At 51.5% G+C, this 6128-nt stretch overlaps 1 long non-coding RNA gene across 1 annotated transcript; it reads right to left on the bottom strand.

Annotated features, from left to right (window-relative positions):
- On the bottom strand, positions 1–1101 carry LOC146695769 (uncharacterized). The gene is made up of 2 exons (XR_014923468.1): positions 293–1101; positions 1–210 (listed from the first exon to the last, which is right to left on the bottom strand). It is a non-coding gene; the product is annotated as an uncharacterized LOC146695769 (long non-coding RNA).
- Between the last annotated feature and the right edge of the window lie 5027 nt (positions 1102–6128).

Below are 6128 nucleotides of genomic sequence, written 5' to 3'. Positions count from 1 at the left end.
TTGAAGCAGACAGTGCGTTTATTTAAAGTGCGTGAAAGATAGTCCTTAAACATCAATATATCCAATAATTGTCCTTTCTTTTTCAGTTCCCAGAAGTGGTGAAGGTGAGTTTTCCCGTGAGGTCTGTGTGCGCTCCTTCCGTGTGAGCTCCTCCTCCCGAAAACACCAGTGAATCCTTTACTCCACTCCTCCGTCCCGTACTTCTCCAATCTGAAAGTCGAGCAAACACAACAATGGATGAGAAGGCTTGCCTGGCCACGCGGGTGACAAGATCACGCGCACACTTAGCTACCGAGCTCCGAGTACAATCCAGCGTCGACTGCCGTCTGGACACATCGTTAAATACCTCCGTCTAGTGAGGAAAGATTAGCGGCAGCTGGAGCCGAAGATTACACTTCAGAGATCGGCCTTTCTCACTCTCTCGGAGACGCCGTTCCTCGGCAGCCAGACCCGCAGAGTAGGGAGGGAGAGAGAAAGAGAGGAGGGCATACACACACACACACACAAACAAACAAGCAGGTCGTCCGGGAAGACCATCCGACCGTGACAGTACCCCCCCTCTAACGGGAGCCCCCGGGCGACCCACGAAACTTATCCGGGTGCCGGCGGCGGAATTCCCTCACCATACCATGGTCGAGGATCGCAGACCGCGGCACCCAAGAACGCTCTTCCGGACCGTACCCAGCCCAATCCACCAGAAACTGAAAACCCCTACCGCGCCGCCTGGCATCCATAATGCGAGTAATGTCATAAGCCGGGGCGCCAGCGACCATCCGGGCGGACGGCGGGGGCTCAGGAGGCGGGCACAACGGGCTGGTCCGGACCGGCCTAAGTTGAGAAACATGAAACACATTATGCACCTTCATGTTGCGCGGGAGGGCCAGCCGGACCGTAACCGGGTTCAGGACAGCTTGCACCGAAAACGGGCCCAGAAACCGGGGACTCAGCTTCTTGGACTCGGTCCGCAGGGGAATAGTCCTAGAGGAAAGCCATACCTGCTGGCCCACCCGATAGGCCGGTGCAGGAACGCGACGACGGTCAGCGAGCTCCTTATTACGTCCGCACGTCCGCAGAGGAGCTGCCTTGGTCGCCCTCCAGATCCGTCGACAGCGTCTCATGTGTTGTTGGACGGAAGGCACAGCCACCTCGCCCTCAGAGATGGAGAGAAGCGGGGGCTGATACCCCAAGGAGGCTTCGAAAGGAGAGAACCCCGTAGCAGCCGACGTGCTGGAGTTATGGGCATATTCAACCCATGCCAACTGGTCACTCCAGGAGGACTGGCTGGAGGAGACGACACAGCGCAGCAAGGCCTCCAGCTCCTGGTTAGCTCGCTCCGCCTGTCCATTAGTCTGCGGATGAAAACCAGAAGACAGACTGACCTGGGCTCCCAGCTCCGCACAAAACTGCCTCCACACCCGAGCGGTGAACTGCGGCCCACGGTCCGAGACAATGTCCTGCGGAATGCCGTGAAGGCGAAAAACGTGCTGGGTAAGGAGCCGGGCGGTTTCCAGTGCGGTGGGGAGTTTGGCAAAGGCAACAAAATGGGCAGCCTTAGAGAAACGGTCAATAATCGTGAGTATTACGGTGTTACCAGAGGATGGCGGAAGGCCGGTGACGAAGTCCAGAGCGATGTGCGACCATGGCCGGCCGGGGACGGGCAGCGGTCTGAGGAGTCCCAATGGAGGGGAGTTCGATGACTTATTTCGAGCACACACTGGGCATGCCGCCACATAGTCGCGGACGTCCTGAGAAAGAGATGGCCACCAGAACAACCGTTGCAAAAAAGTGACAGTGCGGTTCTTACCCGGATGGCAGGCGAACCTCGCGGCGTGGCCCCACTGGATAACTTTACACCTGGCCGCCGAGGGAACATACAGTCTGCCGTCCGGACCAGTCCCGGGGTCGGGTTCCTGTCGCTGGGCGTCCCGGATCACCCTTTCGATCTCCCAGGTAAGAACCCCCACAAAGCAGGAGGCGGGCAGGATGGGCCTCTCTTTCTCCCCCGGGTCGACGTCAGGTGCGAACTGGCGTGACAAGGCGTCCGGTTTCGTGTTCTTGGACCCGGGTCTGTAGGTAATGGTCAGGGTGAACCGAGTGAAAAACAACGCCCACCTGGCCTGTCGGGCGTTCAGACGCTTTGCCGCTTGGAGGTAGGCGAGATTCTTGTGGTCGGTCCAAACCACTACTGGATGCTCGCTCCCTTCCAGCCAATGCCGCCACTCCTCCAGCGCCAGCTTGATGGCCAACAGCTCCCGGTCGCCCACGTCGTAGTTCCTTTCCGCCTGGGTGAGACGACGGGAGAAAAAGGCACAGGGGTGCAGTTTACCGTCGAAGCGCTGTGAGAGGATGGCCCCAACCCCTGAATCCGAAGCATCCACTTCCACCACGAACGGTAAGGCGAGATCAGCTTGGGCGAGAATGGGAGCCGACGCGAACAGGCGTTTGAGACGGTCGAAGGCCTGCTGAGCTGCTGGAGACCACAGAAAAAACTGTTTGGGTGAGGTGAGTTGAGTGAGAGGCAAGGCTACCTTACTGAAGTCCCGGATGAAGCGCCGGTAAAAGTTGGCGAAACCAAGAAAACTCTGCAACTTCTTCCGGGTCGTGGGCACCGGCCACTCCAGAACGGCCTTGATCTTCGCGGGATCCGCTCGCAATCGGCCCTGTTCAACGATAAAGCCCAGAAAAGAGACAGAGGAAACGTGGAACTCACACTTCTCAGCTTTGCAAAACAGCCGATTCTCCAGCAGACGCCGCAACACCAGCCTGACGTGCTTGACATGCTCTGTTTGGGTCCTGGAGAAAATCAAGATGTCATCAAGATAGACAAACACAAAGCGGTTAAGAAAATCTCGCAAAACATCATTCACCAACGCCTGGAACACAGCGGGAGCGTTTGTAAGCCCAAAAGGCATCACCAGATACTCAAAGTGGCCCAGGTGGGTTTTGAAAGCAGTCTTCCACTCGTCCCCCTCACGGATACGAACCAGATGATAGGCATTGCGGAGGTCGAGTTTGGTGAAAACGGTGGCCCCCTGGAGGAGCTCAAAAGCTGACACCAGAAGAGGAAGAGGGTATTTGTTCTTGACCGTGATCTTATTCAGGCCCCGGAAATCTATGCAAGGGCGTAGGGTCTTGTCCTTCTTTTCAACAAAGAAAAACCCAGCGCCCAGTGGAGAAGTGGATGGGCGAATGATGCCCACAGCCAAGGAGTCAGTTATGTAGCGCTCCATAGACTCACGCTCGGGCTTAGCGATGTTATAGAGACGGCTTGAGGGCAAGGGAGCACCAGGGAGCCGGTCTATTCCGCAGTCATACGGGCGATGGGGCGGCAGCGATTGGGCTCTGTCCTTGCTAAACACCTGACTCAGGTCGTGGTAATCCGCCGGTACAGAAGACAAATCGGGTGGAGTGGGCAGCCCGGCCGGATCAGTAGTCACGCAGACAGGCACTGCAGAGCGTAAACACTGCTCGTGGCAATACGTGCTCCACCCAGTAATACACCCCCTAGCCCAGTCTATATGTGGGTTATGCTGCTGAAGCCAGGGAAAACACAAAACTAAGGGGGTGTGGGGCGCCTTGAGGAGAAACAGGCGAATCCTCTCTGTATGATTGCCGGACAGGGTGAGAGTAATTTCTTGGGTGCGGTGAGAGACAGAAGCTAGTGTGCTGCCATTAAGCGCCGAAACCTCGAGCGTTTCAGGGAGAGGGACGACTGGCAAACCTATCTTGAAGGCCAGAGCCTCATCCACAAAACTCTGCTCGGCCCCAGAGTCGATCAGAACGTTACATGGGTGAATGCAGGAAAGAAACTGTAATTTCGTGGGACAGCTAAGGTGGAGAACCGAACTTGCAGGTGCACCCGTCAGTATCCCCACCTTTACTGACGGGCAGACTCTTTTGACCGAGAGGGGCAGGCATCCGCGAAATGCCCCCTCTTCCCGCACTCAAAGCACTCACCCACCAGTCGTCTTCTTCTCCGGTTGAATCTAGTCCGCCCCAATTGCATGGGTTGCTCCTCATCAGCTGGAGAGTCGGGTTCCTCCTCCCTCCATTCCAGCGAGGGAATTCCCACACCCCCTGCTGACCTCCGCCCATCTCCAGATCGCCTCCCAAACTCTCGCATATGGTCATCCAGACTGATACACAAATTCACCAAGGCACTCAATGATTTAGGTAGCTCTTTGGATGCCAACTCACGTTTGATGTTTTTCTTAAATAAATAATAAAACCATCATGTGTAGTTGTCCATCTGCGGTTGTATTCATTTGATTTTTAGTCCTAATAGCAACCAAATTATTATTTTTTATCATATCCTGATGCATATGTGAAAATTAGCACTGAAAGACGTACTTTTTACCAACTATATATGTTGCTCACAATTGAGTGAAATGTAGGAATGAAATAATCACATGCACTCAAATGGATTTATCTTATGTGAATGCAATAAAGTTTGGGAACTTGTCATAAAATGTGGCTTTTTTTCTCCCATGTGGCTTTTTTCTGGGTGTATGTGTATACAGACACCTGTCATACATTTAACGGCACACTACATTAAAAGCTATGTAGACTGAGCTTCATGAATACATGCACACAACAGCTGATAACATCACTGATGCCATGTTTTGCTGGTGTTTTTATAATACAACAAAATAAATCACTTAACTCCTGAACCATCTGTCACTATCTGTCATTTTGTCTGCTGGTTTTAGAAAAACAGCGCGTCCTGAATGAATATGAGACAATCAGTGGCAGCTGTCATTTGTAATCAAAGCAGGCTACAGCAGCATCCACCGCTAATGCAAAAATGGTTTTTTTTGTTAACTTGTTTCCCAAGCCAACGGCCAACATTTCCAAACTTCAAAGAAATGCTTTCACGCCCACATTCTCCTGCAAATCAAATAAGAGATTGAATATAATTGCAGCACATGAATAATTCAGTTGTGGGGTTTATGATAAGACACAATTCTTATCAGGGCTTTCCCTCAAGGTCCTGCAGACTGCTTTCCCCATTTTGTATGGCTGGCTGCTTGTGCAAAGTTCTGAGGTCTCTATCTTCTCGCTCCCCTGCTTGTTCTGATGCTCGCCAGGAGAACAAAGTCAGCAGAATTCACACTGACTGACTGACACCGAGTCACTGCCAACATACAGGCGGCTCACTCTGCAACAATGTGGCTCAGTAGATTAAGACTTCAAAACAGACACCCTTCAAAACACACAATACGCAAGGAGACGGGTTTTGCGTTAATTATTCAAATGTAACGTCTCTCTACCCTTAATAAGCCATGTTTACAGTGATGAGGAGAGCGAGGCAGGAGGTGGAGAGAGCGCAAACAGAGAAGGTGAGGTGGAAACAGTTTGTGATTTGGTGATGCTGTTTGGAATAATCTGTATAGCCGCATTGTTAGCAAGAGCGGAGCGAACAATAGGCACCATCTGTGAAAGACATAATAACAGCCTAGAGTTGCTTCTTTCTTTTTTGTTTTTGAACACGTCTGTCCGGAAAATGGGGATCAGTGAAATCTTTAGCACTTTAAAGCACAACAAGAGTTCTCCCCCGTGTGTGCAGTTTTCCAAGTGTTGTGCCTGTAAAGCGTTTTTTTCCCCCTTCCTCCACTTAATCTATTGTTGAGAAGCTTATACTACAGGGTTTAACAATGACCTCAACAAACTCTTCTCTTTCCCTGGCACTCTGCGACTACTTGGGAGTTTTACCATACTTTGCAGCTTACTTTTACTTCAGAGCTGTCTATCCTGGGCTCATATCAAAGGGATAGAGTTTCTTAACTGCTGCCTGATTTTCTCAAAAGAAGAAAAAAAGAATCCCCCCTACTATTCTCTGCACCAAAAAGTCACCTCCAGATATATCTCATACACATCACAAAAAGAAAAGAAAAACGGAGGTGTATTTCATAAAGGAGGAAAAGAGGGATGTGCTATCGTTAACTCACGTATGTCGATCTTGAATTGATAGATGAGACAGGTCTTCAAATTTAACGTTCAGTGCTTTCTCCTGATATACCAAATCCATCCCTGTCATCTGAAAGTTTGCATTCACCCTGCGATGATGGCCCATGGCTTCAAGGCACTCAGAAGAGATCATAGACAAAGCGGAGTCAAAGCTGGGTATT

The sequence above is a fragment of the Copadichromis virginalis genome, linkage group LG13, assembly GCF_057382275.1.
Source record: "Copadichromis virginalis isolate Kocher_CV1m ecotype Utaka linkage group LG13, C_Virginalis_male_GT1.1, whole genome shotgun sequence".
Taxonomy (NCBI): domain Eukaryota; kingdom Metazoa; phylum Chordata; class Actinopteri; order Cichliformes; family Cichlidae; genus Copadichromis; species Copadichromis virginalis.
The sequence above is the reverse complement of the archived record's forward strand: the minus strand, read 5'-3'. Positions and strand labels throughout refer to the sequence as shown.